Here is a 25,537-nt window from a genome sequence, read left to right as displayed (position 1 = left end):
GACATAGGGTTTCAAATCGGGTCAGCGGGGGGAATTTGGAAGTTGGGGACAGTGAGTGTAGGAAGTGCCTAAGTTGTAGATATTTAAATAGATGAAGGTCTTGGATCTGGAATTTGTTCTTTAATGCCTGAAAAGTTAGGATCTCTCCCTTCTGCAGTAGATCGGCAACCATCCTAATATTGTGACCCCGGAATTGGTCAAATTGTCTTGTGGAACACCCAGGCGGGAAGTTGGGGTTCCCAAAGAGTGGGGTGAGCTGGGAGGGAGAAGCTAGCAGACCATACTTCCCTTTGCTTTTGAGCCAGGCGTCCCACGTGCATCTCATTGCTCCGAGGCCGAACCTCTGTGGCCCACTCCCTCTCCCTCCTGTGGTCCAGAGTGCCACTTGGATGGAGTGAGGCTGTGCGTAATGTGACTATTGCGAGCCAACAGGCCGAGGCTGGGTCGCAATTCCAAACTACAGCCTGCTTCAATTGTGCTGCGAGGTAATATCTGACTAAGTCGGGGACCCCCATGCCTCCTCTTGCTCTTGATGAGAGCATCACTGACCTTGGGACCCTAGGTCTCTTATCGTTCCAAATAAATTGGAGTATTAGTGACTGGATGTTCTTTAGAGCCGGCCGTGGCACTACGATGGGGAGGGTTTGGAAGTAATATTGTAGCCGTGGGAGGACATTAATTTTTACGGACACTATTCTTCCGAACCAGGAAATTTGGTGTTTTTGCCACGTTTCCAAGTCTTTTTTAATCTGATCAAAGAGGGGGGGGGGGGGTAATTGTGTTGATAAAGGGAGTTATACGAGTTTGAAATTTTGACCCCCAGATATTTTATATAGGTGGAGCTCCACTTGTATTTGTAGTGGGCTTGGATAAGTTTCCACGTCTGGGGTGGAAGGGAGATATTTAGGGCTTCCGATTTGTCTATGTTGACCTTATAGTCAGAGATCTGCCCAAATTGAGTCAGATGCCTTTGTACTCTCGGTCCGCTATTTGGATCCCCTTGATACTTTTTTCGGCTCTAATTTTGGCCGCAAGAGGTTCAATGGTTAGGGCAAATAACAAGGGGGAAAGCGGGCAGCCCTGTCTGGTCCCGTTCCTGATTTTTATTGGATCCGAGAAGCCGCCTGATAGTTTGACATACGCTGTTGGGTTTTGATAGAGGGCTCTCACTCCCTCTAGGAAAGGGCCACTGAAGCCGAACCTCAGCATTGTTTGGTCTAAAAAAGACCATTTGATTGTGTCGAACGCTTTTTCAGCGTCGAGGCTCAGAATCATTGCTTTGGATCCGGTGAGATGCACGTGGTCTATTATATCCACGATTTTGCGGGTGTTGTCGGAGGCCTGTCTTCCTGACACAAAACCTACTTGATCTATGTGTATGAGTCTAGGGAGAATTGGATTTAGCCTGTTTGCCAAGATCTTACTGTATAGTTGCCGCAGAGGAGCGATTCTCTACCCTCCTTGTGGTTATAGCCAGATTTGCCGCTGTAATCATGGCGGGGATTGGTTCCCCTTGGAGGAAGGAGTTATACATATCTAATAGGTATGGGGAGAGGATTGGCATGAACATTTTATAATAAGAGTTTGAGAAACCGTCTGGGCCCGGGGTTTTGGCTAATTTGAGGGATTTAATGGCCTCAGACAGTTCCTCTTGGGAGACATTTTTATTTAACTTCTCTACCTCTTCCTGGGATAGGGTGGGCAAGTTACATTGCTCTAGTTATTGTGAGATAGTGTTAAGGCTAACCGGGTCCTGGGTTGGGGGGTGAAGGTTGTAAAGGTCCGAGTAAAAGTCTGCAAATTCCTGTGCTATCTCTTTTTCTATGTACAGTATGTGGTCTGTCCATTTCGTGTCTGTATTCGGGCTATCTGAGATTTGACTCTTGTGCCCCTGAGTTTTGAGGCTAGAAGCCTGTCAGCTTTATTGCCTTTATCGAAGAATTTTTGCTTCGTCCACCTTAGTGCCTTCTCTACTTCCTCGAGTTTGGTCTGTTTGAGGGCAGATCTAGCTAGATTTAGTTGTTTAAGCGTTTTTTAGATGCCGTGGTTTTATGCTGCTGTTCTAGCTTGGTAATCTTGTCTAAGATCTCTTTTTGGAGCTTGAGTTTAGTTTTCTTTTTGTGTGATGTGATTGAAATCAGGTCTCCTCTGATGGAGGCTTTATGGGCCTCCCAGAGCATGGCTGGGGCGGAGACTGAACCTGCATTAATTTGAAAGAACATTGATAGCTTTTGGTGGAGTACCATTTCTGTGTCAGGGAAGTTTAACAGAGGGGGCGGCAGTGGACGCGGAGTGGGGGGCAGTGGCACACAGACCGTGGGACCACCGCAACCGTCTCCCCAAACATCCCCCCGCTCAAACAGCTGCCAGCGGTAATCGGGAATGGGGGGGGGTGAGGAGCGGCAGCCGCATGGCCATGGCCAACGTGCCTGACTCATACACACACACACACACACACACGAGGAGGAGGCCGATCACATATATATGTATATATATATATATATATACATATACACACACATTGACACAGAGTATGCCGGTGGGGGCGATAGATTGGAACCGCTGTAGTTGGTAGGAGAGTGAGGAGGAGAGCAGGACTGAGAGGAGAGCGGATGGGGGAGAGGGAGGCAAGCAAAAAAAGGCCTGCCTGCTACTCTCTCCCTCTCCAACACCTCACTCATCTCCTCAGGGCACCCAGAATGTTTCTGTTAGGTGGCCCCTCAGCTGCACATGGCTGGGGTCTTCTCCCCAGCCATGAGAAGCAGCAGCACTTTGCTGCATCCCTCTCCTCCTCACACACCTCATCCTCCTTCTCATACAAATCCTTCTCCAACTTATCCCATAACACATCCCACTTCTCCCCCTCCCCACAGACCTTCTTCTTCCCCTCCCCACAGACCTTCTTCTCCCCCTCCCCACAGACCTTCTTCTCCCCCTCCCCACAGGCGTTCTTCTCACCCTCCCCACAGGCTTTCTTCTCCCCCTCCCCACAGGCCTTCTTCTCCCCCTCCCCACAGGCCTTCTTCACCCCCTCCCCACACCCCTTCTTCTCCCCCTCACCACAGGCCTTCTTCTCTCACTCCCCACAGGCCTTTTTCTCCCCCTCCCCACAGGCCTTCTTCTCCCCCTCCCCACAGACCTCCTTCTCCCCCTCCCCACAGACCTCCTTCTCCCCCTCCCCACAGGCCTTCTTCTCCCCCTCCCCACAGGCCTTCTTCTCCCCTCCCAACAGGCCTTCTTCTCCCCCTCCCCACAGGCCTTCTTCTCCCCCTCCCCACAGGCCTTCTTCTCCCCCTCCCCACACCCCTTCTTCTCCCCCTCCCCACAGGCCTTCTTCTCCCCCTCCCCACAGGCCTTCTTCTCCCCCTCCCCACAGACCTTCTCCCCCTCCCCACAGACCTCCCTTTCCCCCCCCCACAGACCTCCTTCTCCATCTACTCACAGACCTCCTTCTCTCCCTCCCCACAGACCTCCTTCTCCCCCTCCCCACAGACCTCCTTCTCCCCCTCCCCACAGATCTCCTTCTCCCCCTCCCCACAGACCAGGCCTTCTTCTCCCATACCTTCTCCTTACGTATCTCCTTCTTATGCATTTTTCCACTCATCTTTCCACTCCTCACACACCTCTCTCCTCACACACCTCTCTCTCCTCACACACCTCTCTCTCCTCAAACACCTTCCTCTCCTCAAACACCTCCCTCTCCTCACACACCTCCCCTTCAACCACCCATTCCTCACACATACACTGCTCCAACACATCCTCTTCCATAGATGACTTCACGGTGTTGGCTCCTGGGGTACTGCAGCTTGATCCTGATGGTGATAGAATGAACGCCTCCACCTCCGTGTACTCCACTTCCTGCAGGAGATACAAAGTGTTTGTAACCAGCGGCAGTGATACTCTGTATCGCAAGAGCTCCTGTGCCACTTGAGGCAGGAAACGCATCGCCGAGCCATATAACACGCACAGCAAAGCCATTGCTTGTCTCTCTGGCACTGAAGGGGTTAAATCACAGAACCATTTATACCATTTGAAAAACAATTGATAAACTGTGTGCATTGTACGTCATTGTATTGTCCGTTATTAGCGGATCCCTCGTTTTTCTGTCCTGTTCCCGCTGAAGAGTTTGGAAAATGATGCTGCAGATGGACATTAGCAGATGTGTCTCTATGGGAATCCCCTCTCCCTGTCACACACAGTTACACTCGGCTATAAGATGAGAAAGCTCTGCACCTCTTCCTCTGACTCCTTACATCTACAACTTGGGGGTCCTCATCTTCTCTCCTCTGAGGACCGGCTCCACCTATTCACCCATCCCCAGTAGCCCCTAATACTCCCACCCCCAGGCCCAATACCCCTAACACCCTCCTCCCCAGGCTCAATACCCCCTAATTCCCTCCTCCCCAGGACCAGTACTCTCAAATACCCCCCCTCCCACGGCTCAACCATTAGTGTGTATGTTTGTGTGTAACCATTAGTGTGTATGTGTGTGTGTAACCATTAGTGTGTGTCTGAGTGAGTGCGTGATACTGTCTGATAGTTACTGTGTGGGTGTGTATATAACCATTAGTGTGTGTGTATCGGAGTGAGTGTGTGTTACTGTCTGATCGTTACTGTGTGTGTATGTAATCATTAGTGTGTGTGTATCGGAGTGAGTGTTACTGTGATAGTTACTGTGTGTATGTAACCATTAGTGTACATGTAACGGAGGTGTGAGTGTGTGTTACTGTCTGATAGTCACTGTGTGTGTGTGTTTGTAAATCATAATGAGAAATGGATTTTGTCTTATATCACAGTGTGTGTCTGTGCTAAGATGCCGTATTGTGGCTGTGTTTGTACAAGTGTATCAATCTGTTAGTGCTATTTTAGTGTGAGTGTGTGAGAATATTACTGATTGTGCGTTTGTATTTTAGGAGCAGGAATCTGTGTGTGTGTGTGTAAAACAGAAACATTGTGCCAATAATATAAATATATATATATACACACACACAAATACTTGTGTGTTTATGTATACATAGATATATAAAGAAAAAGCAGGCACACCAGGGCTTTGTAAAAACAAAAAAATTACAATACTATTGAATAGAACTGATCAACACTTTAGCTCTTTATAGGAGCCTCTCAACACACAGGGACCCCCAGGTAGTCAGATCTCACCCCTATTTAATTCTGTTACATGCCACATCAGACTTTGTTTTGATGCATTCTAAGGTTGTCCTTTTATCAGATCTTACCTTGGGTGTCTCCATCTTGTTGGGAAATTTGTTGTCTTCAATCTCAAAATCTCAATCTGGATGGTGGGGAAGGGAGATCAGTGAGGTAGTGACTTAAATACCAATAAATATAATCTCTTATACTAATAAATATAATCTCTTATACTAATACATATAATCTACAGTATTATTCTAATAAATATAATCTATTATATTTATAAATATAATCTATTGAACTACAACACAAAAAAGATGGAAAAGTGATACTGTACTTCTAAAAAGCCACAGATTTGATATCAATTAAGTGGCAGAAAATAGTTTTTTATGTTAGACCAAAAAATCTCAGAGGAGACCCAATGAATGGGCCATTGCCCTCCACAGGGAGGCTGCTGTAATCCTCTCCCAATGGGACAAAAAGTTGTGAATTTGTCCTGAAGATGAAATATAAACCTCCTGGTTATAAATATGATCCAAATGAGCGGTGAAGTGTCTGAAATCTCTGCTACGTCTCAGAAGAAACCTTACCTGGCAGATCCACAATGGTTATGGCAGAGAGTGATAGCATAGAACTCTGGTACCAAGCAGTTTAGCTGTAACCATGGAAGTCAGGTAAACATGTATTTTTTTTTAAATTAGAATACAAATGTCTGTCCCATTCTGGGCTCAGCCTTAGCACTGTCAGACGTTTCCAGCTTGTGATAATGGGAGATCTCCATATACTGGGATGTGATAAGAGACATGGGAGAGGGAGTGGCTCAGTGAGTAAAGATACTGACTGGCACTGAGAGTTTGAAGCAGAGGAGCCTGGTTCAATTTCCAGTGTCACCTCCTTGTGACCTTAGGCAAGTCACATTATTTCCCTGTGCCTCAGGCACGAAAAACATAGATTGTAAGCTCCACGGGGCAGGGACTTGTGCCTGCAAAATGTCTCTTTAAAGCGCTACGTAAAACTAGCAGTGCTAGGAATTTCCCATTCACTGTCATATCCAGTTGATACGGAGACTCCAGGGAGGGATAACAACATACTGTATGATTCTTTCCGGACCATTACTCTTCACGGGGGGGCTCTTGATACTGTATACTAGTGCCTATGTCTGGACATACTCTATTTTTGCTATCAGTATCATATTATTACCCCACCGTGTTGTCCCTGTTTGTCTTTAGCAGCACTTCCACATACAGTATGATATACAGCTAAACCCCGTTATAACGCACCTCGTTATACCGCGATTCGGTTATAACGCGGTTTTCCCGTGGCTCCCGTTAAAAAAAAAAAAAATTTAATTTTTTTTTTTTTTTTAAATGTTTTTTTTTTTTTTTGCACACTGCACACTGCACACTGCACACACTGCACACACTCACTGCACACACACTGCTCATTGCTCACACTGCACACACACTGCACACACACTGCACACTGCACACACACTGCTTATTGCTCACACTGCACACACTGACACACTGCACACACACTTCACACACACTGCACACTGCACACACTGACACTGCACACACACTGCACACACACTGCACACTGCTCATTGCTCACACTGCACACACTGACACACTGCACACACACTGCACACTGCACACACACTGCTCATTGCTCACACTGCACACACACTGCACACACACTGCACACTGCACACACACTGCTTATTGCTCACACTGCACACACTGACACACTGCACACACACTTCACACACACTGCACACTGCACACACTGACACTGCACACACACTGCACACACACTGCACACTGCTCATTGCTCACACTGCACACACTGACACACTGCACACACACTGCACACTGCACACACACTGCTCATTGCTCACACTGCACACACTGACACACTGCACACACACTGCTCATTGCTCACATTGCACACACTGACACACTGCACACACACTGCACACACACTGCACATTGCTCACACTGCACGCACACTGCACACACACTGCTCATTGCTCACACTGCACACACTGACACTGCACACACACTGCACACACACTGCACACTGCACACACACTGCTCATTGCTCACACTGCACACACTGACACACTGCTCATTGCTCACACTGACACACACTGACACACACTGCACACACACTGACACACACTGCACAGACACTGCTCATTGCTCACACTGCACACACTGACACACTGCTCATTGCTCACACTGACACACACTGCACACTGCTCACACTGACACACACTGCACAGACACTGCTCACACTGACACACACTGCACACTGCTCACACTGACACACACTGCACAGACACTGCTCATTGCTCACACTTACTGCACACAGCTCTCACAATACACTCACATGTCAGCAGCCCACCCCCCCCTCACATGTCAGCAGCCCACCCCCCCCCTCACATGTCAGCAGCCCACCCCCCCCCTCACATGTCAGCAGCCCACCCCCCCCTCACATGTCAGTAGCCCACCAGCCCGTTTTTCACATGTCAGCAGCCCACCAGCCCGTTTTTCACATGTCAGCAGCCCACCAGCCCGGTGGAGGTTGGAATAATGACATCACCCGCAGGGGGCGGAGAGCGGACGGCTTGATTGACAAGAAGAGGGCTGTGGGCGGGGCGACTGAATGAGGCCAGGCAGTAAGAGTGCCCGGATGTGGGATGCTTATTCTGCAGTCATTGGTGCCATATAGGAGGAGGTAAGTGGGCGTGGCTTGCATCCTTTACCCCCCTTTGTCTCTATGGCAACTTCTCCTGCCCGGGTGATTTGCAGTGCAGGGTGGGCGGAGGTGAGTCAGAGCCGGGCGTGGTGGACCCGGCCGGGGAGGGGGAGCCTCGCGCTACGGGACCCTCTCCCAGCCTCTCTTCCCCACCCCTCTCCCTCCTTCCCGCCGTTCACCAGGACTCAGTGACCGGAGCTGCAGCTAACCCAAGTCCCGCAGGCTGTGCGAGGTGCTGGTATCTGTCACACCCTCCCTGACCCCGCACAGCGGCTCTGATGCTGGGCATAGCGGTGATGACGAACAGGTAGGGGACCCTGCATTAAAGCCTGAGAAATGCACTGTTAGCATTGCTATGACTCCGGTAGATTAGTGTCTCCTCACCCTGCCCACCCCTTCTCACCATCACACACACACACACACACACACACACACACACACACACACACACACACACACACACACACACACACACACACACACACTCTGTCTCTCTCTCTCACACACACACACACACACACACTCTGTCTCTCTCTCTCTCACACACGCACGCGCACACACACACGCTGGGAGGACACAGACACGTGCAAAACCAGGGGGCTGAGAGGGAGGACGGATGAATCGCCGCCATTTAAAAAATTTTTTTATTTATTTATTTAACTTCCTTCCCTCCTCACTCCCGATCAGGAGCGCGGCGGCCATTTTTTTTTTTTTAATTAGCGCGACCCCGTTACTAACGCGGTGGACTCGGGGTGGACCCGAGCACCGCGTTATAACGGGGTTTAGCTGTACTTATCAGATGGTGATTATTTCATACAGTTACTGCTACTGTTATTATGTATGATACTAAGATCATTTAATGTCTGCAGCTCTTTGAGGACCATTAACGGCCTAGAGTGCCTACCGCGTGGTTTGCCTACCCCACCATACAAACTTAGACGACACAGTTGTTTGTGGAAGTAAAAATGGTCACAGCTTTATTGTTTAACAATACTTTCAAATAACTGTCAGGCCATAAATGACAACACGCGTCAACCGGGAGACACAGTCTCCGCCGCGAGGGGCACTCTCGCCCCTTACCACGGCCCGTCATCCGTATACACTAGGTCCCCCTTTTCATGGCCGCGTGTGCCTACCCGCATAGGATAGAGCCCAGCTACCTAAGATTGGTGTCAGGGGTACAGCGACCAACCGCCTGCGTCGGCGCCTCCAGCCCGCACGATCTTCTCCGGGGGACCATTACCTGGCGGCCCATCCGCATCGGGTGGAGCCCCATTCGGGTATTTACGGTGTCCCTATGATGACTGGCCTGACAGTTCCGCCCGCCAAAGCTGTAACAATGGATCTGTTAACAGATTTATAAGAAATGGTTAGACATAACAGCATTCTTCATGGGATGGGTGGGTGGGAAAAAACAAGATTAGTGCCTTCTCCCTCGCGCTGCGGGTTTAAATAGCCCGCCCTCCTGCTCCCCCCTCCCCTTGCTGCGTGCGCAACTCCACACCGCCTCGTGGTGCGGGGGAGGGGAGGAGGCAGCCGATCCCTGCAAACACTGGAGGGCACGGCGGCCATTATGAGGGCGCCGGGCCCATTTTGGAACCTCTGCCCTTCTTAACGGCCTAGAGTGCCTACCACGTGGTTTGCCTACCCCACCATACAAACTTAGACGACACAGTTTTTTGTGGAAATAAAAATGGTCACAGCTTTATTGTTTAACAATACTATCAAATAATTGTCAGGCCATAAATGACGACACACGTCAACCGGGAGACACAGTCTCCGCCGCGAGGGGCACTCTCGCCCCTTACCACGGCCCGTCATCCGTACACACTAGGTCCCACTTTTCATGGCCGCGTGGGCCTACCCGCATAGTATAGAGCCCAGCTACCTAAGATTGGTGCCAGGGGTACAGCGACCGACCGCCTGCGTCGGCGCCTCCAGCCCGCACGATCTTCTCCGGGGGACCGTTACCTGGCGGCCCATCCGCATCGGATGGAGCCCCATTTCGGGTATTTACGGTGTCCCTATGATGACTGGCCTGACAGTTCCGCCACCCGGAGGACCCATTAAGGCCACTTACTGGGGATTCACCCCACACACCAAGCAGTGACCCTAAACCCTGACTGCTGATCGCTTGCAACGGCCTGAGCATGTTGTCAATAAAAATATCCAGGGAGGCGCATGCGCGACGGATCAGGAGATGGCGGCTTAATTTGAAGGCTCCGCCAGTCCCCGGTGCAATTAAATAAATAAATACAATAAGCACCCGGTCTAACACGACGCAAACTACACCCCAAGAAGCGCTGAAGTGTGGCTATGCCAATAACAAGGGCCAGCACAAAGAGCACGAAGAGAAAATCCCTAGACCTGAGATCCTACTTCTGGCATACTGATCAGGCAAAGAACAGAGACGAGACAGCTATGTCAGCGGGCGGGAGCTCCGATACGGACTCCACGCAAGAGCGGGGATACCCAGAGGAAGAAACGGAGATGCAGCCTGTCCTACGGAAGGACATGGCAAAAAAAATTTTGGTAACAATTTTTTTATTGGTCACAGTCAAAGATGATTTTACATACAATAGTGTCGTGGGCCCACAACATTTCTGCTCGTTACTTTCAGGGAAGGACCAATAACAGTTTTCCGTTTTCAGTAGGAAAAAGAGTAAGGGGAAGAGGAGGGGAAGGGGGAGACAAACATGGGGGGGATAGGAGGGGAGGGGGGTATGTGGGCTTGCCCAGAGGTGTCCCGGTGTAGCTCTCCAATTGTTTGGGGATGGTTGCTTGACCTAGGTGCTTTGAATTTTTGGGGGTTTATCTCTCGATCCAGGGGTCCCATGTGTTCCAGAACTGGGGCATTTTCTTTTGGAGCATGGCCGTAAGCTTCTCCATAGTCATGACCTCATTAACCCTTCTCACTACTGTGGCTCTCGAGGGGGCCTTAATCTGTTTCCAGGCTGCCGCTATAGAGCATCTGGCCGCTGTCAGCATGGCCCTGATCAGCCGGAACATTGGTGGGGGGAGGTCGTCAATGGGTTTGCTCAGCACCATGTTCAGAGGATCAAGGGGGAGGGGGATTCCAGTGATCTCGTAGAAAAGTGTCTGGATCTTGGACCAGAACTTCTGAATCTCCGGACATAACCACCAAATGTGGGCCATGTCTCCCTTTTGACCACATCCCCTCCAGCACAGGTCCGGTGTGCCGGGGTAGACTTGGCTCAGCCTAGCCGGGGTCAGGTACCACTGGAATATAATTTTATAGATGTTTTCTTTTATTGTCGTGCAAATTGAGGTTTTAGGGGCTTGCTCCCAAATATCCTCCCAGTCTTCCAGGTCTATTGGGAGACCTAGTTCGTCCGACCATTTTTGCATATAGCGGTGTTTCGGGGGGTCTGATGACGACTCTGTGCTTTTGTAGATCAGTGATATCAGGCCTCTCTGGTATATGTCTTTGAGACATAGGGTTTCAAATCGGGTCAGCGGGGGGGATTTGGAGGTTGGGGACAGTGAGTGTAGGAAGTGCCTAAGTTGTAGATATTTAAATAGATGAAGGTCTTGGATCTGGAATTTGTTCTTTAATGCCTGAAAAGTTAGGATCTCTCCCTTCTGCAGTAGATCGGCAACCATCCTAATATTGTGACCCTGGAATTGGTCAAATTGTCTTGTGGAACACCCAGGCGGGAAGTTGGGGTTCCCAAAGAGTGGGGTGAGCTGGGAGGGAGAAGCTAGCAGACCATACTTCCCTTTGCTTTTGAGCCATGCGTCCCACGTGCATCTCATTGCTCCGAGGCCGAACCTCTGTGGCCCACTCCCTCTCCCTCCTGTGGTCCAGAGTGCCACTTGGATGGAGTGAGGCTGTGCGTAATGTGACTCTATTGCGAACCAACAGGCCGAGGCTGGGTCGCAATTCCAAACTACTGCCTGCTTCAATTGTGCTGCGAGGTAATATCTGACTAAGTCGGGGACCCCCATGCCTCCTCTTGCTCTTGATGAGAGCATCACTGACCTTGGGACCCTAGGTCTCTTATCGTTCCAAATAAATTGGAGTATTAGTGACTGGATGTTCTTTAGAGCCGGCCGTGGCACTACGATGGGGAGGGTTTGGAAGTAATATAGTAGCCGTGGGAGGACATTAATTTTTACGGACACTATTCTTCCGAACCAGGAAATTTGGTGTTTTTGCCACGTTTCCAAGTCTTTTTTAATCTGATCAAATAGGGGGGGGGGGGGGGGTAATTGTGTTGATAAAGGGAGTTATACGAGTTTGAAATTTTGAGCCAGTGCAGCATCGCTCCGCTGCGGTCCCCGCTTGCCCCCCTTCCCCGCCGAGACGGAATTAACTAAATAAAGCAAGCAACATACCCCAAAAGGCGATTGCGGCAGGGGAGAGCACTGGGTGAGTACCCTCTCACTGAAGGAACTGCGGGTCCCTCCACGTGGCTGCAGAGGAGGAAGCGGCCATCTTAAAGGAACACTCCTCTGAGGCACCATCTCCCCTTAAAGGGGTATAACACTGCCTGTCCCAATTGCCAAGAATTCGGCCCTGCTGCCTGAGCCTCAGAGTGCCACAATCCTCTATCCTCCCAGCAACATTGCACAGAGCTAAATAAATAAATAATCAGCCGCACCAGTCCCAACACCTTCCCCGAAGCAGCCGCAATGCTACAAAAGAACAAGCGGACCCAAAACACGGTCACTAAGTTCTTTGCACCTGCGCACCGCCAGATGGAGCCGGCCCCAGAGATCCAAGATGGCGTCTGGGACCCCGACAACGCCGGGATAAGTGCGGAGCAGATCCAATTTGAACTCCCTGAACATGGACTGCACAAAGATTTCTTTGAGGCCCTATTTAATAAAATCAGAAGGGTGTTCCAGGAAGATTTGGCTTCAGCCATAGAAGGCCTCAGATCCGACGTAGATGGCCTCACCGCACGCGCTGACACACTATAAGCAAAGGTAGAAGAGGTCTACCACACACAATCGACAACAGAGGACGAGGTGAACAGGCTTGGTAACCTCGTGAACGAGCTAAGGGACGCCCTCGACGACCAGGAAAATAGACAGAGGAGACAAAACATCCGCATCAGAAATGTACCAGAAAGAATCCTGCCGGACGCCATACTAGCTTACCTGAACAAGATTTTCCTGAAGCTTGTCCCGGATCTGCAGGAGCATGAGCTACTGAAGGACCGCGCCCATCGTGCCCTGGGTCCCAAATCCCCAGACCCCAACCGCCGCAGAGACATCATAGTCAAAATGCATACTTATTCCGCAAAGGAGCGAATCATGGCGGCTAGCAGAGGGGTAGGCGACATCCAAATAGGAGAAGACACCCTGCAGATTTTTCCTGGCCTGTCCGCTTACACAATCAACAAACGCAAAGACATGAAACCCTTAACTACTATACTGAGGGCTCAAGGCATCCGCTATAGATGGGATTCCCCTTCAAACTGGTGGTCCCCAGAAATGGACGTGTTCTAACCATTGTGGACCCAGATGATATCCAGGACTTCCTTAAGGCTCTCGGAATACCCTCTCCACAAACCCAACAGCCTCCCCCAAGAGCGGCCAACAAACCCGCCTCCTCTGAGACCCCCCGTGCTTCGGAACGGCTGGCGAGCCAGAAGCAACACTAGAGCCAACTAACCCCATCTCCCGCTACGGGCCGAGAGTGCCAGCTCCCCACCGAAACCTGCCTACAGCCCATACTGCTGCGGCACCGACGAGAACTTGAGGAAGGCCGCCAGAGGAACCCTCCCGAAGAGAGGCCAAGTCCACCCACCCACCTGATGTTCCTGCTACCTCCAATCTCGGCTACTGCCACCGCAGCACTGCATTTCCAGCGGAGAAACGCTGAGACAATCAGCGACAGATCCCCCAGCACACTGCCGTCTTGAACTCAGCCAAGACCCCCCCTCCACTAACCTTCATTCCCCCCCCACCACAACCCTTCTCTCCCCCCACTTCCCCCCTCTACCCCCACCCCCCCAACTCTCTTCCCTCCCCCCCAACCACTCCCCCCCTCGACCCACCCCCCTCCTGAATCCACCCCCTCCCCTACCTGCCCCTCCCGACCACCCCCCCCTCTTCCTCCCACCACCTACCAGAGCCGGGGGAACCGGAGTCGGATGGTGACGACCCCGACCTGGGGCCTCCGACCCTGGCGATCGGGGTACAGCCCCCCCGAGAGAAAACCCTGGCTACCGAAGAGGACTATGCAGACTATATCCCTAACCCAAGGCGGTTCCGCAACAATCAGGTTGGATCCACCTTTTTCCCCCTGACCCCGATATGCCACCAATCTACTCCTACCCCCGCCCCTCTGCCACCACCACTGCCCCCCACCCCCTTCCCCCCTTCTCCGTTCCCCTGTACCCCCCCCCCACCCCTCCCCCCAGAGGGGCCCGGACCACGCCAGCTCCCATACAATCCAAAAGAAGAACTATTTACCCCTGAAATTGCGAGCAAACCATTATCCCCCCCCCACACACACACCACTGCCCCCCTACCCCCAGCCCTCCCCCCACCCACTATCCACCGCCCCGCCAAAGTAAGGCAAAACCCAGGACAAATATCACGGGACCGGACGCACAGAGAAACTATCAATGTCATGTATGAAAATGCTTACATCCCTCCCCTTCCCCCTCCCCCTCTACCCCCCTCTTCCCTCCCCGCCCTTTTCCCCCCTCCTTTCTCCCCCCCCCCTTTTTCTCCCACCCCTCCCACCCCCCCTCCCCAACCAACAGAAAGGGTAACGCAGCCTTCAAACCCCTCCCCCCACTCCCCCCCTTCCCCCCCAGGGCAGCCGAAGTGATGAGTAGGGAAATACGCAGCTGCAAGGCAACAACCCCCCCTCCCACCCACCCTCTGCCCTTCTCCCACCCACCCTCTGCCCCTCTCCGCTCCCCCCACCCTCGACCCCCCCCTACCCCTCCCCTACAAATCAAATTAAAGAGTACTCTACGAGAGTTGAATATACCACTAAAATATGACAAAGCAGTCAGAAAGCATAACCACCCCCCGCTTGTCCCCCCCCCCACTCAAAAGGGCACAGGAATATGTCACTGATGAGTCCCATAGAAGGTATTTTGAGGATGTATATAACAATTGTGGGACTAGAAAGATGCTGAAATGTTTAGAGTAATAACCTGATTAGACTATGTCTACAAAACAACAACTGTGGAAAGAAATGCTTTACATGTTTGCACTCAGGTTTTTCTTCGTTTCTTCTCTCCCTTTACCCTCCTCCCCCCTACCCTCCCCCACCTCCCCTCCCCCCCCCCCCGCTCTATATCCCTTCTCCTCCCTAGCTAGTCCCATGCCCTTCAGCCCAAAAGACCCAAAGGCCACACTGCGCCGCAAATCTAGACAGGAGGCAGCTTTCCCCTCATTTTACTGGGAGTCTCCATTAATCACAGTATGTTCAAGGACACGGAGGGTGTCGGACCACATACCTGTCTCTCTCTCCCATTCCAGGCTTGGTGTCCTGGAAGGATCTCCAGGGGTGTTTGACCCCGCCACCTTTCTCACTGCCGTGAGAAAGGTTACTCTTTTTGGGCCTGACAAAGGCCTGTGTGTTCTTTTCTTCCCTTATGTGTCCATCCTTCCCCCCCTCCAATCCGATGCACAGAGACGTCCTATCCCTTCCCACCCACACCGATTAGGGACCTTCGTCCTATGTCTGAAGAACGAGCTCTTGTCATGGGGAATCCAAGAGCAACAGAGCCTGGAGCTCTGGGAATACCCCCCATGGGACAATGTCTTCCATTAAATTAATCTCACTTAATGTCAAAGGACTCAATTCAGTAATAAAGAGGAAGCTAGTCCTTCAGGACATAAAGAAATCGAAGGGAGACATTGTCCTCATCCAAGAATCTCACTTCAATTCCCCAACCCCACCCAACACATTCAAAAGCGTATTCCCCCAGGCATATTTTGCATCCTCGCCAAGCAAAAAAAGAGGAGTAGCCATCCTTATACGGAATGGCAAAATTTTTAAAAGACATAAAAGACTTTTTCCGCAGCAAAATGGATGGGTTGCGCAAAGACATACAGGGGATAGGAGAACGCACACACGAATTGGAACAAAAGATGGATATCTCTATGGAGTGTCATCAGCACACAGGGCAAGAACTAACACAAATAAAACAAAGGTTGTTGGAATTAGAGGACAAGCAGGAAGATGGAGAAAATCGGGACAGAAGAAACAACATACGGCTGAGAGGCATACCTGAGGAGGTCCTGGACGTCGAGGACTTCGTGGGGAGGTGGATGGAGTCCCTGCTGCCAGATAAGTCCCCTTCAGAGCTCCAGCTGGACAGATGCCACCGTGCCTTACGGGCGAAGCCTCTCCCAAACAACCCTCCGCGGGACGTGATCATACACATACAATATTTTAAAATAAAAGAGGAGTTATGCAAAATCACCAGGGCATCCCCTACACTTCAATTCGATGGAGTGAGACTGTCAGTATACCAAGACATCTCCCCCACTACACTCAATAAAAGACGTTCCCTACAACCCCTAACAAAGGTGCTGCGGGATAGGGGCATACAATACAGGTGGGTCCCGCCGCAAACAGAGAAGCGCCCGACAGCAGAGACAACCTGGACAAGAGTGAACAGGGCGGCCGAGAACAAGAAGGACAAAAATAAAAATAAATCCTGAGTTCGGGGTGGAGAAGCTGTCCATATTCGTTAATGCCCCCTTGTTGTATTCCCGGCGCCCCTGGCAGGTCGGGTGGCACGTTTCCCCTTGTGGTGCCACGGGTACTGGGCACATGAAGAAGTTAACAATTAAACCCTGTTATCAAAGTTGTTTGCTGCGCTGTCTACATGAACGTTAACCCTACATGACCTCCGAAAAAATGCCAGGTTTAAATCCAAGACGATGTTACCCACAATGGACAAAAGATGGCGACTCGTGGACCTGCCTGAGGAGACATCGTGGTGACGAAGAAGAAGCGGGGACTCTTCGCGGGCTAACATGGCGGCTCTGCAAAAGGCGCGAACGGACTGCTGCTGAGATAAGTGGGCGGTAAGGGAGGAAGCAGAGGAGGAGTCACAGGAGGAGAGGACGAAGAGGGAGGTCCCACTTACCCGGTCTGACGACGCGAGGCACTGACGTCAGAGTCAGGGGCCTGGCGCCCGGAAATGACGTAGCCGGCAGATCCTCCAGGAAGTGAAGAGGGGAGCGGTGAGGACTCGAGGCAGAGGTACGCGAATTCCTCGGCCGAGAGACCTGGCCCTCTGATACGGGGGGAGGACAAGAGGACGATGGGGGGGGGAAGCCGTACTCAGGAGAACGAGCGGAGTGAGCGGAGGGGGGAGGTGGAATACACAGACAGGGGTACGTCAAAGAGCATCAGGCAGCATAATCAGCGGACGGGGAACAGAAAGGGGAGCGGGGGGGGAAAGGAAGGATGGGGGAGGATGAGGAGAAAGAGGGAGGGGAGGGAAAGGATGAGGGGGGGAGGAGAGAGGGAGGGAAAGGAAAAGACAAGGGGGGAAAGGAAGAGGGGGGGAGGAAAAGGATGAGGGAAAGAAAAGGATGAGGGAGGGAAGGGAAAGGAAGAGGGGAGGGGAGGGAAGGGAAAGGAAGAGGGGGGGAAGAAAAGGAAGCGAGGGGGGGAGAGAAAGGAAGAAAGAGGAGGGAGGGTAAGGAGGGATGAGAGCAGAAGGGGGGGAAGAGTAGGGAATCCGAGGAAACGGATGAAGGATAAAAATAGCAGGGGAAAAAAGGAGGGTAGCTAGTCAAACATTAGATTAAAAAATGGATAGTGCAGCAAGCCAGTTAACCCACACAAGGTGGTAAGTTTGGGAATAGGGCATAAAGTTACAAGTTGGGGTTTACCAGATTAGCTGGGTGTAAGGACTACACAAGTGTACACACAATAGGAGTATTTAGTTTTGAACATCATAATGATCGAGAGCGCAGGGTGATGGGCGGCAGCCCAGCTCTCCTGGCAGTAGGCATGGGCCTAGACCCCACTGATCAGGGAACATCGAGGTCAGTGGGGAAAGTCCCGGGGAATGTGAACCTCCAAGAGAACTGGAGCCTTGCAAGGATAAACTGTGCGGTGGTGGCAAGGTCACGGGGTCCCCGGGCGCATGAGCTCAGATCTGCAAGGTCTAGAAAGAGCTCAAGACAGTTGTTGTTTATGATGTTTATGATGTTGGTTGTATTATCTGTTGTTCTGTCTCCCTGGTATGTATTCGTGAGTGTCTCCATCCCCCTCCTGTCCCGACCCCCCACATGGGCCGATCACTAGACCGGCTGGAGCTACGAGGACCAGCGGCGAATCAGCCACCGACCGGCGAGGTCACTCGTACCAGTGCACAGAATGGGGTAAGCAGACCTATCCACACATCACAATGCCTGTAAATTGGTTATCTCAAAATGTGAAAGGCTTCAACAGCCTGCAGAAGCGGAAAATAGCTTTTTCTGAATACAAGAAAAAAAAAGATAGATGTTTTGTTTCTGCAGGAAACCCACTTTAGAGCCAGACACAACCCCAGGTTTTTAGATGCCCATTACCGACAGTTTTATCTAGCATCTGCAAGGGAGAAAAAAAAAGGGGTAGCTATACTACTACATAATAGTTTCCCATTCAAAATAGATAACGTTAAAAGGGATGTGGAGGGCAGATACCTTATTCTGATAGGGAAAATACAAAATAGTAGTCTGACCTTGGCATCGGTTTATGCCCCATGCGAGAATGACCCACAGTTCTTCCGATCTTTCTTCGCACTCCTGAATAGGGTGGCGGAGGGCAGTATAGTGCTTGCAGGGGACTTTAATAAACGACTAGACCCGCACATGAACAGAACACAGACGAGACATAGAGACAGAGCAGAAGGGGTCACAGCTCTCCGACAGGGGATCAGAGAGAATCAATTGGTGGACATATGGAGGGAACAACACCCTGGGGAGCGGAGTTACACATTCTACTCCCACCCACATGACAGCTACAGCAGGATCGATTACTTTTTGGTGTCAACTAGATTGGTCCCCCGGATCACCTACACTGGCGACACACTTTATTCGAGCTCGGCTAGTCCCACGAATTCGGGTATACCCGGGTGTATTGAGGTTTGTGACTGTTTTCTGCCCGAGTGCATTGAGGTATTTTCAGGCAGGGATTGAAGCATTTTATTCCCGCTGGCTGCAATACTGCACAGTATATATATATATACTGCATTACAATTCATGAATTTATGCCATCTGGTAGACACGCGAAGCATTGCAGCCTATTAAATCCTAATCATTATCATTTAACAGATCAGCCGCCCGTCAGCCAGGCATGAACCCAGGCTGGGAAGGCAAACGCAACGGGGCTTGTCAGAGGTGAGGAGCGGCGCATTCCAGGTATCTGCCAGGTACATACTGGGTATTTGCTCGAATAAAGTGTGTCGGTGTAGTACTCAGGAATCCATGATATTTCATGGTCAGATCACGCACCAATTGAGCTGAGGTGCTCCCAGATCAAACTGGCCAACCCGGGAGCAAATTGGAAACTAAATGAGTTTTTACTCAAGATCCCAGAGATCGCGCAACAAATAAAAGATGAGATCTCACAATTCTTTAAAACTAACACCGGCAGTGTGGAGTCCCACGTCACCTTGTGGGAGGCTCACAAGGCCACAATGCGAGGGGTCTTGATTAATATAGCAGCGGGTAGGAAAAAGGCAAGGGAAGCTAAAACAAAGCTGCTAAGGGAGAGGCTCCATGAGCTCTCTATCCTGCATACCCAATTGTGTAGAGCCGATACATTGAAGGAGTTGAAGGACGTAAGAATAGAACTTAACCTCCTCCTCACTTCCCAGGCTGAGAAAGCATTGAGTTGGACAAAGAGAAAAAAATTTGAAAAATCGAACAAGCCAGATACCATGCTAGCTAGGAAAATTCGCAACAAACAACACAACTACACAATCCATGCGATTAAGACTAGAACGGGAGAGTTAACAGCCAATCCGAAACACATAGTTGAGGAGTTTAGAGCTTACTACACTGGGTTATATGATGGGCAGAAGGTAAGACACAACGCTAAAACAAGTAAGGTTTTAGGCGAATTTTTAGCCGAAGCAGAGCTGCCAAAACTAACAAGGTTGGAGCGGGAGTTCCTTGGAACGGAGTTTACAGCGGAGGAATTACAAGAAGTAGTTGCTAACCTTAAACCTGCAAAGGCTCCAGGCCCAGACGGATTTTCTAATTTGTACTATAAAAAATATATAGGAATCCTGTCCCCGGACTTACTGAGGATGTTCAACCATATTCTAACAGGGGGCTCCTTCTCAGATATGATGTTGCAGGCGTCCATCTCAGTGATTCATAAGCAGGGCAAAGATCCTACCAATTGCCCAAGCTATCGGCCGATATCTTTGATTAACTCAGATATTAAAATTTATTCCAAATTATTGGCCATAGATTGAGTTCGATTCTGCCTAGGCTGATTCACCCACATCAAGTTGGCTTCATCGCAGGTAGGCAAGCAGCCGATAATACTAGAAGGATAATTGATACTATAGACTATATAAATGCCAACAAGATCTCGGGAATGATAGTAAGCTTAGACGCGGAAAAAGCCTTTGACAGAATCGACTGGCCCTACCTGGATGCCATGCTTGCAGCATTTGGAATGGGGGACACGTCAGACTCGCTGCAAATTAAAAGTGGTACAAGACAGGGCTGCCCACTTTCGCCACTGTTGTTCGCCCTATGCATGGAACCACTAGCAAAACATATTCGCAGTAATAAAGACATCACAGGAATCCAAATTCAATCTCAGGAGTACAAAACCGCGTTATACGATGTTATCCTGACATTGTCAAAGCCCCTGGTCTCCCTACCCAACCTCTTTGACCTCCTGGATAAATTCAATTCGATTTCAGGGTTTAAAATCAACCAATCAAAATCGGAGGCGCTGAACCTGAACCTCCCTAAAACTACCGAAAAACTAATAGAGATTAACTTCAATTTAAATTGGCAACCCAAGATGATTAAATATCTGGGAGTTCATCTCACAAAGGAGGTTAAATTGCTATATAAAGCAAACTACCCCAAACTCTTACAATCTTTGAGAAGGGAGCTGAAGGAATGGGCGACATACGGTATCTCCTGGATTGGAAGAATTTACAGCGTTAAAATGAACCTTCTGCCCAGACTATTATACCTTTTTCAGACACTCCCCATACCCATAGATAGAACGGATATAAGTGACTTACAGGCCCAGATCTTTAAATTTATTTGGAACAATAAGAAAGCTAGGATACCAGCAACAACACTGATAAAACCCAAAACAGCAGGCGGACTGCCGGTACCTTGCTTGTTCTCGTATTACAGAGCGGCACAATTGAGCCAAATTATCCAATGGCACACAGATCCAAAACGGCGTAGATGGGTGGAGCTGGAGAGTGAGCTGTGTGCCCCATTGGACATTCAGAACCTGATTTGGTAACCAAAAGTTAAACTAAAGAAAATCTCGAGACCGCTGTCCTCAATGACTACCTCATTCTCAGTTTGGGAAGCCACCAAATATAAATGCGCCTTAACCAAGCAGAACTCGCTGATGACACCATTATTAGGTAACCCTGATTTTGCTCCGGGGCTGGATGAGGGACACTTTATACTCTGGAAACAGAGTGTGTACGGGAGGCTGAGGGATCTGGAAGGCACTAGCACTATTAAAACATTCACGCAAATTCAGGCCGACAAAGGCATCCCCAACACAGAATTCTTTAGATACCTCCAGATCCGGGCATTTTATACCAAATACAAGAACCGTCCTAAAGTGACGAATTTCGAAACGCTCTGTGCACGTGGGCACAACACACCGGGACTTACGTCTAGACTGTACAAGGAAGTGATCGATCCTGGGGATGGACCCAGACCACGACTCGACTACATGACCCAATGGGAGAGAGACTTAGGGGAGGCATTAGAGGACGAGGACTGGACAGACATACTTGAGGCGACAGCAAAAACCTCGATCTGTACGACATTAAAGGAGAACTCATATAAGGTGTTAATGAGGTGGTATCTCACTCCAGTTAGGTTATCTAAATTTGTCACGGGTTACTCCCCCTTGTGCCCTAGACAATGTGGAGAGCCCGGAGACCTGCTGCACATGCTGTGGTCTTGCCCTCGACTACGCCCAATATGGGAACAGGTTCAGAGTTGGCTGAAGAGGATCTTGGGCCTCGAAATTCCTCTAGATCCTTGGCTATTTCTTCTAAATAGGCCACTAGAGGGCCTGTCGAGAGCAGGAAACAAATTGGTCGCCCATTTTGCGACAGCGGTGAGGTGTGAGACGGCAGCATTGTGGAAGCAAAACACAACCCCATCGTTAGAAAAGATTCGGAACAGAATTTGGTTCGTCTGCCAGTTGGAGAAATTGAGAAGCTTGGTCAATGACACTGGCTCAAATTTTCATAAAGTCTGGTTCCCCTGGCTGGCACAGACTGACATTGTAGGAGTGAGCAATGCCACCATCTGGCTGTAATAGTGGAAGATGAGTTCTCCTATAACGCGTACCAGAGGCTAGTACAGTAGGTAAGAGCCCCATATACAAAAGATAGAGTTGACGCGGATGGAAACGCCCAACACAGGGTTGCACAGTGCGAGCCGGACAGGTCCTACGCGACGCCAGAAGCTGTGGAATAAGGGTCAACCCCCTACCCACTCCCCCTACCCCACCTATGGTCCCCCACTGTGTCACCCCCCCCCCCACATGTGTCTTCCCTAGTGTGCCACCCCCCTCCCCCCCCCCCGAGTCTACGTTCAATGTGTATCCGTATGAGTAAGTACATGTGGCAGATTCAGCTAATAAGAGTCAAAATATGTCTTCACACTGCTGTATGCTTGAAAAATGAAGAAAATAAAAAGTTGAAAAAAAAAAAATATCTAGGCCCTCGTCCGTCAGGTGCATCCTGTGCCGACTGCGCCCCCTGTCTTCGAATTCCCCATGGTTCACAGTCAGCCCCCCACAAGAGAGCATGAACTTACGGATGTCTCTGTTGACATCTCGCCTTGCCTTCTCGATGCCCACCCAGCTGCACGCCCCCCTCCATACCAGCCGAGGTATGATCTCTGACCAAATAATGACTGTGTTGCTCCAGAGGGCTTTAAGTCTGGCGCATTCGGTGTGTATCTGGAGGATTAAGTCTAAAGACTTGGTGACCACCATATCTTTCCCGCCCAGGTGGATCATTATCACGTGGGGCTTTCTGCCGTAAACTGCTAGCGCGCTTGTGGTGGTTGGCACCAAATCTCTCCAGCACATTCCTCTCTTACCCAGCCATCGTATTTTCATGCTCTCCTGTGGGATTCCCAACTGCAGACCCAGCGTGCTCGCCGCCCGCTCCCGGGCCCAGTACATGAAAGAATGACCAATCAGCCAGACTTCCCGCGCTGCACCTGCTTCTCCCACTGTGAAGACAGAAAACATGTTAGAAAACTGCACGATCATCTACTTGCGCCCCTGCTGGGACCTAATGTACCCTTTGTATGCGTTTGACTTCCACCTACCCAATTCTTTAATCTGTGCTATCGGCAGCCCCAGGCTACCGTTGCTGCCCCAATCCGAAACGAGTGGGTCCCAAAATTGGTGGCATCTATGCCCCCTGCCTCCAGGCAACGCTTAAAAATCGTGTTAAACTGAAACTTGGTTAGGGGAGTTGTATCTTTATGTGTCAGGAAAACCTCGCCCCCTTGCGATTGCTGCCTGGTGTAGCGCTTTGCCGCCCTCAACGGGCACACCTTCCTATTCTCGTGCCGTCTCAGGTGCACCCAGGCCCCTTTCCCTGCTTGGTCAGTTTTTGACCTGTGTATGCGGCATGCCACCATCTCCTCCCCTATAATTACATTTCCTAGCAAAAGGCCAGTGTCCCTGCTAGTTTTTGACGCTGCTACAAGTTCCCCTTCTCTAAAGGCTCCAAAAAAGGCAAAAGTGAAAGCCGCTTTAAATAAATTTATTTCGAACGGTCCTGCGCATACTGACTCTGCTGCCTGGTTCAAGCTCTGTAACCTCTCCACCGTTACCGGCTCCCTCTTATCTCCCCGCTTGCGCTCCCCTCTGCCCCACCCGATCAGTATTCGCCTGAAGAGAAAATCCTTGGTGATGTCTGTCTGCCCCCCCAACTTCAGGAAAAAGGCAATACCCGCTAGCGTACCGCCCGCCTTAGCCCTTGACATGCCCGTCCGCTTCTGGGTAAGTAAAAATTGATTAGCTGATGGGTTCTGCTAACCTTACCACTCCCCTTGGAGGTCTTCCTGAAACTGCGCCATTGCCACCATGCGTTGTTATACGTCTTCCAGGTGCGGGGGGCAAGCGATTGCTGCACCAAAGCCATCACTCCCTCTGCCCTAGCTGGTATAGATAATTTGGGCAGGTCAAACCTCTTGCCTGGGCGTCTGGGGCTGCTTTCCTAAATGCAGGCCAGTTAAAGCGGGATAGCGCGTCTGCAATTACATTAACCTTCCCTGGGATGTGCTTTGCCTTAACGTTTATGTTCCCTTGCATGCACTGCAGGACCAGCCTGCGCAATAACCTTATCACTGGTGGTGACGTAGCCGATAGGCCATTCACTGCCTCAAGAGGAAAAACTGGCTGTAAAGTCACTGGCCAGTAACGATTTGATTGTTATCAAACCAGCCGACAAGGGTGGGGGAGTAGTAGTGATGGACAGTAATTATTATGTCCAAGAATCAAGAAGACTTCTTGGTGACACTACTACTTACCTCCCCCTTGCTAGTGACCCAACGGACATCTATCACTTTGAATTAGTTACTCTTTTAGATACGGGACTTGCCAATCAAGCTATCACGCAGGATGAGTTTGACTTTTTGAATAATTTGCACCCACGTATACCTCTATTTTACTTTATCCCTAAGATTCATAAAGATCTTACACAACCTCCCGGTCGTCCTATTTTTTCAGGAATACAATCACTCACGTCCAATTTATCTCAATTTATAGATTATTATTTACAGCCACTAGTAGCGAAGTTAGATTCACATTTAAAGGACACTACACAAGTCTTGCAAATCTTGCGTGAGATTGATTGGAGGTCTAGTTATGTATGGGTAACAGGTGATGTCACATCCCTGTATACAATAATAGACCATCAACAGGGTTGTGAGGCCATCCGAAGGGAGTTCGAGGAAGACAACACCTTATCCTCTGCCCTTAAGGCCTTCTTGATGGATGGGATTAGATTTATATTAACACACAATTATTTTTGTTATAATTTACAGTATTATTTGCAGATACACTGCCGACACAGTTTATCCGAGTGCGGCTCATTCCGCAAGCCAGGAAATGTCCCGGCTTGCGAGCCGCACTCCCTCAGCGTGCCGCGCATCACCGATGCGCGGTCACGCATCATCGGGTGCCAGCGCCCCCTGCACGTGCGTCCAGGGCTCCCCGAGGGAGGCAGGGGGTTCCGGGGGACCCGGCGGACCCGGCAGCGGTAGGGAGAGCGCCCCGATCGGAGGGCGCTCTTCCGCTGCCTCGGCGCGCGCCCGTCACCCTGCGGCGCGCGCCAGGATACTGCTGCGGCCAAGAACGGGCAAATGCTCGAATAAACTTGGCCGCAGCAGTATGTGGTACCGCCATGGGCAATGGGAGAAG

The 25,537-nt window shown here is 50.4% G+C and overlaps 1 long non-coding RNA gene across 1 annotated transcript in view; it reads left to right on the top strand.

Annotated features, from left to right (window-relative positions):
- LOC142484936 (uncharacterized) overlaps positions 1-25,537 on the top strand; it is a 66,252-nt gene that overhangs the window by 23,886 nt on the left and 16,829 nt on the right. The window lies entirely within an intron of this gene.

Source organism: Ascaphus truei, unplaced genomic scaffold (assembly GCF_040206685.1).
Source record: "Ascaphus truei isolate aAscTru1 unplaced genomic scaffold, aAscTru1.hap1 HAP1_SCAFFOLD_473, whole genome shotgun sequence".
NCBI lineage: Eukaryota > Metazoa > Chordata > Amphibia > Anura > Ascaphidae > Ascaphus > Ascaphus truei.
This window is presented reverse-complemented; position numbering and strand designations above follow the sequence as displayed.